The sequence below is a fragment of the Triticum aestivum genome, chromosome 2B (assembly GCF_018294505.1).
Source record: "Triticum aestivum cultivar Chinese Spring chromosome 2B, IWGSC CS RefSeq v2.1, whole genome shotgun sequence".
Lineage (NCBI taxonomy): Eukaryota > Viridiplantae > Streptophyta > Magnoliopsida > Poales > Poaceae > Triticum > Triticum aestivum.
The window spans coordinates 645342560-645355997 of NC_057798.1; the positions used below are offsets into that span (position 1 = coordinate 645342560).

Consider the following 13438-nt stretch of genomic DNA (forward strand, 5'->3'; position numbering starts at 1 on the left):
TAATCGCCTAAGTTAAAAATATTCCGAGTGGAGAGCAATCCTCCCACTCGGGGGCTTAGCTGCGACCCCGTAATCGCCTAAGTTAAAAACATTCCGAGTGGAGAGCAATCCTCCCACTCGGGGGCTTAGCTGCGACCCCGTAATCACGTAAGTTAAAAACATTCCGAGTGGAGAGCAATCCTCCCACTCAGGGGCGAAGCTGCAACCCCGTAATCGCCTAAGTTAAAAACATTCCGAGTGGAGAGCAACCCTCCCACTCGGGGACTTAGCTACGACCCCGTAATCGCCTAAGTTAAAAACATTCCGAGTGGAGATCAACCCTCCCACTCGGGGGCTTAGCTGCGAACCCGTAATCGCCTAAGATAAAACATTCTGAGTGGAGAACAATCCTCCCACTCGGGGACTTAGATGCGAACCCGTAATCGCCTAAGTCACAAATATGCTCTGAGCTCCGCCACAAATACAACATGCGCTCCATCCCAATCCACAAGGATGCCGAGGTGTCAATCGAACATCACCTCTGAGGTACGCCATGAGTACAATGTTCCATCCATGTCCGCAAGGACAACGAGGTGACGTTCCAACATCACCTCTGAGCTATGCCACAAGTACAATGTTCCGTCCCTATCCACGAGGACGACGAGGCGTCAACTGAGCACCACCTGTGAGCTACGCCACAAGTACAGTGTTCCGTCCCTATCCACAAGGACGGCAAGGTGTCGACTGAACATTGCGTCTGAGCTCTGTCACAGGTACAATGTACTTTCATTCGGCAAAGGGTGAGAAGACCAAGTCCGCTCGGAACCGAAAGACAATCAGAAACAAAGCAGAAGCCATGATATTCAAAGAAATCCAAGTTTAGATAAACCCTGGAAAAGTTCAGAATCGCAGCGGACAGAAGTATTCAGGCACCAAGCCTGAAAGAGTTTAACGATTACATAATCACTCGACATTCCGAGGCAAATAAGGGTGGGGCATAATGTTTTTTGGTCACTCGTTAGGAGAAGGGATTGCTGGATCACAGAAACTGTCAAGATCAATGCTGTCTGTGATGCGAGTGGCAGCTTCAAGGAAAGTGTCCATAAAGGACTGGAAAGTGTGCTTCTTGGTGTTCGCAAACTTGATTGCCGCCAGCTTAATTGTCTTCTCTGGCATCCTTGCAGTGCACTCGGACTAGCGACAGGGCAACGTCAGCGCCATAGCGAGCAGACGATTTCTTCCATTCTTGCACTCGGCCAAGAATCTGATTCACTCAAGTCATCAACGACTCGAGATCTTGTGAAAGTTCCGCCTGAGGCCAGAGTTCAGCATCAACCCGAGTCATTGCTGCCTTCAGTCGGGCAAGATAAGCAACAACACTGTCCATGCGTGATTCCAACCATAGCAAGTTCATCGCAACATCATCTTTAACAGGACAATTGATGGGGTCGAGACCCGTCTCGACCTCCTGACAAAGTTCTGCACAGTCAAAAAAATGGTGAGTCAACAGTATGGCAAGGCGTATCAATCGACAGCAGCAAATTAGTCAAACAATAATACCTTCAAGCTTCAAGACCAGTTTTGCAGCAAGTTGTCCGAGATAGGACTCCAGCTCGCCCTTCTTGGCTTTTAGGTTTCCAACTTCATTGGTTAAGTTCTCCTTGTCTTTCTTCAATTGCTCGACCTCCCAATTGGCATCAGAGACAGTGGTCTTCAGCTTAGAGTTCTCCTCTTCTAACTTGCTGACTAAAACCAGCTTATTATCAGCAAGCGCTATTTTCTCTCGCGCCTCCTTCTGGGCAGCAGCAAGATCCTGATCCTTCTTCTCCAGAGTCTGCTTCATTTTCTCTAAAGAAATAACATTCTTCAGACGAGCTTGAAGTTGACGGTTTTCACTACACACATCTGTTTGAGTGAAGTCACTCAGTTCAAAGAGACTGAAAGAAAAACACTGAGAAGCGCGAGTCACAAGATGGACAGTTGACAATTGGTTACCTCCCATGATAGTTGTTTCATCCTGAGCAGTCTTGAGATTCTTCTTTGCCAGTTCAAGATCAAGAATGAGGCCGATTTGCTTGTTGTTCAGTTCAGAAAGTTGAGCCCTGAGATCACAAGACCTCTGCAGTCGGCGAGTGAGATATATCAGTCGACAGAAACAAAAGACAATCATAGTGAAAGTTACTCTAAGACTACCGCCGAATTAAAACATTCAAAAGTAGTCTCGGGGACTACACCCAATGGGTTCACTTAGCGTGCCCCCACTGGTTCGGATCAATACTCAACATGGTCTGCCCAGCGTGAGTTCAAAAAAATAACAACAGAGGAGATTCTCAGACCCCAATCGACTGCCAGCAGTCATCCGTGGTCTCGGGAACTACACCCAGTGGGTGCACTCTGCGTGCCCCCACTGGATCGGACAAACACTCGACTCAACCTAAGGCGACTGAAGCAGAAGACCTATTCAACTCTAAGACAGACACACCCCAGTGGGTGATTGGATGTGAAACACAGACCCATGATAGTAGATGCACATATGGGTAGCAAAGCAACAATGACAGTTTTCATTATTCAAAAAGATCAGTCGGGAATCCACTAACCTTGACGTTCATCTGCAGAGCGATGCTGGCATTATAAGCCACTTGACTGGCCTCATGCACCACCTTCACCTGCTCCATCACAAGATTCGCATGGAGAAGAGCCTCCCTGGCGGCACTTGGCGAGTCGTCTGGAGTTTGGTACGTAGCAAAGAGCGATGGTGCCAAGGCAGTCGAAGCAACCACTGGGTCGGACCCATGGAGTTGTACTGGAGCAGCAGGGGTCTGAGCAGTCGACCCTGATGGGAGATCATTCGACAACGGGTTAGCGAAAATGACGTTGGTCTGAACCGGATCTCCGGATTGCTCGACCACCGTCTCAAGCACCAGAGTCAACTGAGGGACCTGAACCTCAGGCGCTTTCCCTCTTGATCCCTTGCCCCTCCTCCTCCTCTCCCTCAGATGCACTTATTCTTCTTCTTCTTCATCTGGAAGCACGACAACATCTCGAGGAGCTGCAACAAAAAGAAACATATGAAATTCAACTGACCGACATCTCAATCGACAAGAATAAGTTCGAGTCGAGCGGACTTATTAGCTCTGGAGGTGGCCGCGTCATCGGCTTCCTCGTCACCTGGGGCCTTGTCAACGTCCATATCAGTTGTGGCGGAGGTAGGGCTAGAAAAGTGTATGATCCATTCGGTCAGAACAGAAGAGTCAGTCGGTGGAAGAAAACACGGAAAGAACACTCACCCAAAGGCAACAGGAACACCCATCTTAATCCGCGGCAAAGTCTTCCGGGCTTTTGGGGGAACGACCTTGGGCTACTTGGCGACTTTCTTTGTTGGCTCCGGAGCCAAAGTCCAAGTACGCTTCTGAGTTTGGGTGCTCGAGGCTATGGTCTTTCCGCGCCCACCCACTGTATCATGGAGTAGTTTGGATCAACGTTTCGACCGAGGTGGTGAGTCGACCATCTCTTTGTTGTCTGATTCGTCGCTCTCCTCCTCGTCCTCGTTGTCTGGAGATTGCCAATCGCCACTCTCCTCCGCGCTGTCCTCTCCCTCCTGGTCTTGCTCCAGAATCTGTTCGCCATTGGGCATCTAATACATCTCAGTATAAACCTACAAGACAAGAAGTCAAGTGAAAGTCAGTCGGATTCGAAGACAGTCGGAAGATGTACACGAATATAGTCGACTGCGGAGGCTGAACCTTGTCTGGTTGGTTGCTGTCGCTGAAGGGGTCGACTCTCCTAGCGCCTCTGGGGTTGTCCTTGTTTCCTGTGATGCTCCTCAACCACTGGGCCATAGTCTTGGCCGGTACTTCCTCTGGATGAACCCGTGCAGTGTTATTGGCTCCAGAATACATCCACATGGAGTGGTCGCGAGCTTGGGGTAGCTGGATCCACCGACTGAGAAATACCTCCAATAAATCCATGCCGGTGACGCCTTGATTGATCAACTGGACCACCCTCTCAACCAACATGTTTATTTCCACCCTCTCCGTAGTTGTCACTTTCAGCGAGGAAGGGGTCTGAACACAATCAAAGGAAAAAGGAGGAAGTCCAGTCGACTGGCCTGGAGTTGCAATGTCCTGGCAGTAGAACCAGGTCGACTGCCAACCCCTGACCGACTCAGGTAGGGTCATGGAAGGGAAAGAGCTCTGCTTCCTCTTCTAGATACCCAAACCCCCACACATCTGGATAACATGCGTTTTCTTGTCACTCGTGTTTGCTTTCTTCGCCGACTGAGAGCGGATAGTGAAAATGTGTTTGAAAAGACCCCAGTGCGGTCGACAACCCAGAAAGTTCTCACACATGGAAACGAACGCAACTAGGTATGTGATAGTGTTGGGAGAGAAGTGGTGGAGTTGGGCTCCGAAGAAGTTCAGAAAACCCCAGAAAAAAGGATGCAGAGGGAGCGAGAATCCACGGTCGACATGGGTGGCGAGCAGAACGCACTCACCAGGTCACGGCTGTGGCTCCGTCTTCCCCTCCGGCAGCCGCACAGCACCCTCGGCGATCAGACCAGATTCAGCCAGCTCGTCCAAGTCATCCTGCCGGAGCGAGGATCGTATCCAATCGCCCTGGATCCACCCAGGCGGCAGCGCTGACCGCGACGACGACCCTCGATTCTGCTTCTTTCCTTTCGCCGCCCCCGTCGCCTTCTTCCCGCATTCCAGCGCCGCCATCTTGTCCTTCACCATGGTGGTGGAGCGGCGGCATCGAGAGCGGAGGAGCCGGATGCGGTGGAGAATCAGAGGAGAAAGGGGAGAATGGACGCGCACAGTACAAGCGCCTCGACTCCGTCGCCTTTTAAAGGCCCACTTCCGAGTGGCTGACGCGTGGGCCCAGGCGATCCTGTCGAATCCCGCAACAGTCGCGCGCTGGGTACGTGGCGAAAAAGGTGGCGCGGGGATCAAGGCGCTCATGTCTATCCATCCCGCTTACCACGTCACGCTCCGTCCTGTGCGCTTCCCTGAAATTTCGAATCCCGTGAGATCCGGGATACACCGTAACCAATCGCGCCAAAGATTCCACTCCCAAAAGCAACACTCGATGGAGGACACTATAAATTCACTTGGCAACTTTTGAATCGATCAAGGCGACTGAAGCAAGGACGAAGTTCTAACATGAGCCTTTCGTCCAACGTAAGTACTTGTGAAGCACAAGGATCGAAGCAAGATCAACTTCAACCTTCTTTACACTCGACCTCAATCCATTCGGGGGCTAATGATGATGATATAGACCTGGGGTAGGGTCATAGGCCTGACCTATACGCCCTATCCCAGGTCACTGCCCCAGAAGAAAAGAAGCTCAAGAGACAACAAGGAGTACCCAATAAAGACGTCGAGTGCTATCCACTAGACCAATCAACCACTCGGGTACCCCCTCCTTCCCAAAGTCACACGACGAGTCAACCACTCGATCGTACAAGAAACCACTCGACCTACAGAAGACCAGGATTCAATCAGAACAGCAACGGGCAAGCATTCACTCCGTAGTCTTTAAGGTCATTTAAGGAACTTAAGGCCGGCATTACCAGTAACGCCCCAATCTTTATGTACATTGAACTCCTTCTAATGGAGGATGGCTGGGGTCCTGGCGCACTCTATATAAGCCACCCCCCTTCTCTGGCACAAGGGTTCGCACTCCCTGTAACACACACACACACTCATATAATCCAGTCGATAGCCTCCGGGCACCGAGATGTAGGGCTTTTACCTCCTCCGAGAGGGGCCTGATCGTAAACACTTGCATACAATCTTGCCGTAGCTAGGACCTTGCCTCCTCATTCGTACCCCTTACTGTCAGACTTAGTACCACGACACTGAGTTCTGGGCCGGCTGCTGAGCAGGCAACTCAGAACTTCAAGGCAAGTTCTAGTGCTAACTTGTTTCTTTTTCTTATGTTGTCTTCGTTGCAGGACTACCACAACCTCCGCGCGGCTGCCTAAAACTCCCAGAACCAGGAGCTGGCCAAGCGGACCAGCGGCTTGAACGAGAGCCAGAGTAAGCACTCCATCTTTCTTCTCACGGGGGCAGACCCACTGGGTGTAGCCCCCGAGATTCGGGCCAACTGTTGAGCAATCGGGCCGAATCTTCTGGCACTAATATTTTGTCAATATTGATGTCTCCTCCTTTTTGTCTTTGCAGAGGTGGCCACCAAGCTGTAGCAGCGCCTTGGCGAGGCCAAAACCGAGCTTTGCACCAAGGAGCAGGAGCACAACCAGGCGGCTCAGGAGTGCAAGCGCCTAACCAAGGAGCTGATAGCCCAGGCGGGGCGGCACAAGGCGGAGCTCAAGAAACTGAAGGACAGCGAGGACTCCCTCAAGGCCTAATTTGAGACTCAACGTTTGAACTGGGCTGAGAAGGAGAAGTTCCTGACCAACGGCTACGGCGAGATCGAGGACATGATCGACGGTAATTTATTTCTTCTTCTTAAGCAGCCGCCGACTGCTGCGGTAGCCGGCCTCTGTCTTCTAATATTTTGACCTTCTTCTTGCACAAAGTACTTCCCGGGTTACTCTGTCGCTGTCAGCCAGGCCATCGAGGCGTGGCGCGTGGCGCGAAGGGCGGCGGGCGTGGACATTGCGCCCAACGCGCCCCGGAATCTCGGCGGCCAGCTCCTTGCTGTCAAGACACGCCTGCAACCGGCCCACCAGATGATCCTCCACCTGCAGCGGGTTGGGGCTCAGATGCTGACGCCCTCTGGCCAGGCGCTCGAGTTCCCCGCACTCCCAGTCGGACTGCCGACTGGCTGGAGGTGGCAGTCGGGCGCTTCAAAGCCTGGAAAGGCGCCACGGCTTGGGCGTGTGTCCGGGCGGCCTTGGAGTTCGCCAAGGCTTGGTACCTCGGCCTGGATCTGACCCAGCTGGCCGCGGTGGAGAGGAGTACGAGGGTTCACCGGTTAGGCTGCGGTGTGAGGCTATCATCGCCGCAGAATAACAGGGTGTGTGGGTGAGTAGAGGGATGCCCTGGCCAGCGGTGGGAGTAGTAGGGGGCGCTGAGGCCTGCGCGGCAGCACAGCCGGCCACGGGAGGCGGGAGTAGGCGGTCCCGCCGGCGCTGCTTTGGCGGCTAGAGCAACAAGATCAGAGATTGAAGAAACACGACGGCCATTCGATTGACATCCAACGATTACGTCTGCTAGCATCGTTTGTTGACGTATATAATAACTAAAAAAATCTTGCATACGCGTCAACTAAACAGGCCCACAAGTCAGACCACTCCTTTTTTTTAATAATTTATATATAGCTCATGGCAACTTCTTATGCAATTTATTGCAGTCGTTTTTTTGGTTGGCCAGGGCCAATTTCGCATATTTCTGTGGGTTCCAAACTATTTTTAATACAGAAATGTCGAGCCAGATTTAAAGTACTTTGAAGATATATTTAAATTAGTTTAATGCCCAGTGATCAATTATAATATAGCAGGGTTTTTGCACCCAAACTACGGATGTTGTGTTCTCCTCAGGGATTAGGCAAATCGATGATCGTGCTTGGCTAAAGCTAGGTAACACAATTCAGATTATGAAAGCAAGAAAATAAACCTACACTAAACAAGGTTGTTCCAATGATCGTCGACAAAGAAAATGCAAAGAGCACATGGAGATTCAGATTTTACTCATTGTCTTTTTGGTATTTCCGTAATGCTTGAGAAATTAAAATACTAATACGAGCATACATCAATGACAAGAGAAGTGAAAGGACATGAACGTAACATGACAAGGACACAAATATAACTATCGAACATGAACAGAGGGAAGAAACAAGATTGCAGGACAGAACATAAATGTATCACATCACAGACACACACATATGTATATATATCACAGGTACTTGGAGCTAACACAGGTACTAGAAAATGTCGAATTTACACGTCTCACTTGACAAAGAGCACAAGAGCTGAACATCAAAAAAATAGAAAATTAACTAGTACAGAGAAATAACTTGGAAGCAAAATCACATAGACCATATATTAATCCTGCACTATAGCTGCAAGTACGAAACAGAACTAAAATCTGAACCTTACTAGGTATTACATATCTTAATTTTACAGAAATTAGGTGTTCAGAATAGTACACAAGTTTCACCTTTTCAGAACAGAACAGTACACTAACTGACTTACAGACACATAGAGAGCTAATGCTGATTTGAATGTAATTGGTCTAGCATCCAGTAGTAACTATCTGCAACTACACACACACATAGAAAGAGTGAGAGAAAGAGAAAGAAAGAGAGCAGCAGCTGTTTTGAGGTTCATGTAAGAAGAATAGTGGCGAGGCAGAGAAGAGCAGGAGCAGCAGAAGTGACGCAGGGAAGAAGAAGAAGCAGTAGGCAGGAGAAGAAGGTGTAGCTGCAGCGCACAAGCAGCAGCAGCAAGAGGAGAAGCAGAACGGGAGCAGCAAGAGAGAGGTAGCAGTTTCGAGATGGAGAGGAGCAGCAGAGATTGAGAAGAGGGTCAGCTGCGAGGCAAGGGAAGGGGAAGCTGCAGAGCGATGGAGGAGTGGAGGAAAGAAGCAGGGGGCGGTGAGAGAAAAGAGAAGGAGCGGGGAGGAGCGCTCACGCGGAGGTTCAGACGCCCGCGTCCTCGTGTCTGATGGGACGCGCGACGGCGAAGTGGAGGGATGGCGCTGGTGGAGCTGGTGGCGCGCCCCACGCCGGCCTGGCTGTGGCGGCGGCCGGAGGTGGAGAAGAAAGGGATCGGGGGAGAGGATGAGATGCCAGACCTCGGGGAATTGTGTAGTGACCTAGGGATTTTGATCCCCTCACTGTAGATTTTGATGTTTGCACATGGGCCCTCCTACTATCTTCTTCCTTCCCAAGTAGATCCCCTCTCTTCTATAGTTAGCCCCTTTGGTTACTTCTTGTCGTCACACACATGCCCTTCTCTCTTCTCGTTAGCCACATAGTAGAAATCTTGACGATTATAGTGCCTTGCGCACTTTTCTACAAAAGAAACAAATGACAAGTAAATGATCTTTTATATGATTTTCATTCAAATATATCACAACTCATAGCAAGAATGGATGGATATATCACGATAGATGCTAAATTTGAGTGCCAAATTTGTATATGTGAAATATACTTATCAAGTTCCCCCACACTTAAATCTTTGCTTGTCCTCAAGCAAAGGAATATGACAAAGGCAAGATAATGAACAGTAAACTGAGTAAGGAATGTCCTGGTAAAATAGATCTCCAAACAAGGCATGCTTCAGACTTAGCTAGTGAAAATTAATGGTTAGGACTGCTACAAAGCAGTAGGATACTAGTAAGCACGACCATTTTAAACTTTTACAGTGATAAAAGAGGATCAACAAGTTTAAATGATGACTATGCCAAATGGTTCCTAAAGAGAGCATGATCCCAAGAACAAAATGAACTGGAATTAAATCTTGTGATCAAATCACTTATTTACAGAGATAAAGCAATGATTATATTATTATTAGTCTCACCATAGGAACATACCACCGATCCCGAGAACAAGGTATACACCTGGCTCGACCAATTATTAGTTTTTTTGTTTGTCTCCCCAAAGGAACATACCACTGATCCCGAGAACATGGTATACACCTGGTTCGACAATTACATTTTTTTATTATTAATTACTGCCCAAGCTAACCCGATTTCACATGCCACCGATCCCGGGAACATGACATGCTACTGTAGGTAGTCAGACTTATTTATTCATTATTACTTATCTTAAATGAACAACACATAAGCACAAAAATAGGAATCATCACTTCTCCATGTCTGGTTCACATGCTACCGATCTAGGGAACATAGCATGCTAATCCATAGTGGTTAGGTGATTGCTCTCAATGGGAACACACTTAGCACAAATTCAACATCTAAACATGGTGATCTAGGTGTATCGAGGTAAAAGCAGAAAATGATTAAGTTTTCTAGTATACTAGGGATTTGAGCACTCAAAACTAATAACTTCCACTACTTTCAGCAAAGCAAGCATTGTATAGATCACTAGTTTACCAGACATTCAACACTCAGTTCACATATTCTCATCAAGCACCATATGTCAAGTAAAATTCAGTGGGGCAACATTTAAGACATGGCTTAAGCAACCCAAATAACATTTGATTTCAGCATGTATCAATGGATGATATATTCGGAATGGGTCATGAAACAGCTCACCGGGCTTTGATCATGTAGCACTCGCTCGATCACCTCACCAACTGCAGCTCTTCTCCTTTTGCTTCTCTATCCTCATGCCTGCTCCAGCTTCTCCCTTCCTCGAGTGTGCCCCCTTGCTTCTCCTCATCCCCATGCTCTGAGTCCACCAGGGTCCCAAGGAATGTCACCTCGAACCTGGTCAGCATGTAATGGATCGTGCACAAGCAAAAACCTGAAAGCACACTCAACAACCAAGCCAATACAAGTGACAGAGAGAATGCCCTCTAAGTCATCGATAGAGTACCCTATCATATAAGTATATCTATTGATCAAATCAGGAACATGTATCAACAACAAGTCACATGGGGCATAGGCAATATCAGCGATATGACATGTCTTGTCCAGAAAGCTAAGATCATACTTGAGATAGTTAGGAAGAAGCTTCAGAACTACCTCAATTGAAGATACCAAGTGAGGTGTGGTAGTAGAAATTTCAACCGGACTCGTGTCAACAAGTGAAATAGTAGAGCTTGGCTCCTTGACATCTGAATCCACCTCACCATACTCAACCATGAAGCTCTCCATCTCAGGCTCAAGTGTTGAGGAAGCAATGCGGCTAACATCATCGAAGGTGAACTTCTCCATATCTGGCTCTAGCAGCACATGATCAATATCAACTAAAGGTGACTCCTCAATATCAAAAACAACTAACTGCAGCTCTGGCTCATCCATGGAAGAATCATCACAATGCAAAACCGAATCTCCAACACTAGTATCCATATGATCTGTAGCGTGTGTGTCAACTAGAATGGTGTCATCATCGTCAAAGATAATCCATGCAAGCTCAATCTTGTCACACTGAGATAGAGGTTCAGGGTTCTGTGTAAGAATTGGTGGCTGGGGTGTAGTGATTTGTTGCAAGCAAACCAATGAATCAGACGTGGGCTTCTTATTGTACCACTGAAGTTGGTGGAAAGCTATGCTCTCAATCAGCAGAAAAGCTTCATCAAGTGTCTTGTTTGTAATAGCTCCACCGCTGCCATATCGACATAAGCTCGAGTGTTCGAAGTCAATCCTCTATAGAATATTTGCAGCTCTAACCATCTCTCGAGCCCGTGGTTAGGACATCTCCTGAATAAAGCCTTGTATCTCTCCCAAGCATCATACAAGCTCTCGCCTTCACGCTGAACGAAGCTGAGGATCTCATCTCGAATTGCGGACTACTTATGTAGTGGGAAATATTTATCCAAGAAAGCTTGTGATATCTCGTTCCAACTGAATGATCTTGATGGCAAGGATCGATACCAAGCACGAGCATCATCCCAGAGAGAGAATGAGAACAGCATGCACTTGATAGCATCTTGAGGAACTCCATGGTACTTGACTGTACCTGAATACTCCATGACTCGGTATAAGTGCTCATAGGGATCCTCAGTGAGCAGACCTCCAAACTGTTGTTGTTGAACCAAAGCAATAAGACCAGGCTTTAGCTCAAAATTTTCTGCCTCAAAAGACGGCCAAAGTGGCCCTGTGAAATAGCATTGGCTGCTTGGCATCCAAACATCACGAAGCATCGCCATATCTCCACCAAGTGTAACTATCAATCAACCTGCAAATAGATCAGATTTCCTACGCACACTCATAAACAGTAAATACTAGTCAACAACAAGGAAAAAATATATAAAAGAAACACAGAAAAAGAAATACACGATGAATTAAACATGAAACTAAAATAAACCTAGTCTATAGCTAACATAATCGCTCGACGCTAGTCCCTGGCAACGGCGCCAAAATGATCAATTATAATATAGCAGGGTTTTTGCGCCCAAACTACGGATGTCGTGTTCTCCTCAGGGACTAGGCAAATCGATGATCGTGCTTGGCTAAAGCTAGGTAACACAATTCAGATTATGAAAGCAAGAAAATAAACCTACACTAAACAAGGTTGTTCCAATGATCGTCGACAAAGAAAATGCAAAGAGCACATGGAGATTCAGATTTTACTCATTGTCTTTTTGGTATTTCCGTAATGCTTGAGAAATTAAAATACTAATACGAGCATACATCAATGACAAGAGAAGTGAAAGGACATGAATGTAACATGACAAGGACACAAATATAAATATCGAACATGAACAGAGGGAAGAAACAAGATTGCAGGACAGAACATAAATGTATCACATCACAGACACACACATATGTATATATATCACAGGTACTTGGAGCTAACACAGGTACTAGAAAATGTCGAATTTACACGTCTCACTTGACAAAGAGCACAAGAGCTGAACATCAAACAAATAGAAAATTAACTAGTATAGAGAAATAACTTGGAAGCAAAATCACATAGACCATATATAAATCCTGCACTATAGCTGCAAGTACGAAACAGAACTAAAATCTGAACCTTATAAGGTATTACATATCTTAATTTTACAGAAATTAGGTGTTCAAAACAGTACACAAGTTTCACCTTTTCAGAACAGAACAGTACACTAACTAACTTACAGACACATAGAGAGCTAATGCTGATTTGAATGTAATTGGTCTAGCATCCAGTAGTAACTATCAACAACTACACACACACACATAGAAAGAGTGAGAGAAAGAGAAAGAAAGAGAGCAGCAGCAGTTTTGAGGTTCATGTAAGAAGAATAGTGGCGAGGCAGAGAAGAGCAGGAGCAGCAGAAGTGACACAGGGAAGAAGAAGAAGCAGTAGGCAGGAGAAGAAGGTGCAGCTGCAGCGCACAAGCAGCAGCAGCAAGAGGAGCAGCAGAACGGGAGCAGCAAGAGAGAGGTAGCAGTTTCGAGATGGAGAGGAGCAGCAGAGATTGAGAAGAGGGTCAGCTGCGAGGCAAGGGAAAGAGAAGCTGCAGAGCGATGGAGGAGTGGAGGAAAGAAGCAGGGGGCGGTGAGAGAAAAGAGAATGAGCGGGGAGGAGCGCTCACGCGGAGGTTCAGACGCCCGTGTCCTCGTGTCTGATGGGACGCGCGACGGCGAAGTGGAGGGATGGCGCTGGTGGAGCTGGTGGCGCGCCCCACGCCGGCCTGGCTGTGGCGGCGGCCGGAGGTGGAGAAGAAAGGGATCGGGGGAGAGAGATGAGATGCCAGGCCTCGGGGAATTGTGTGGTGACCTAGGGATTTTGATCCCCTCACGACAAATTTTGATGTTTGCACATGGGCCCTCCTACTATCTTCTTCCTTCCCAAGTAGATCCCCTCTCTTCTATAGTTAGCCCCTTTGGTTACTTCTTGTCGTCACACACAAGCCCTTCTCTCTTCTCGTTAGCCACATAGT

General features: G+C 47.7%; 1 non-coding gene across 1 annotated transcript; it reads left to right on the forward strand.

The window, feature by feature from the left end:
• Positions 1 to 11252: 11252 nt before the first annotated feature.
• LOC123047774 (small nucleolar RNA R71) lies at positions 11253 to 11356 on the forward strand. Its single transcript, XR_006423138.1, has one exon. It is a non-coding gene; the product is annotated as a small nucleolar RNA R71 (small nucleolar RNA).
• The last annotated feature ends 2082 nt before the right edge of the window (positions 11357 to 13438 follow it).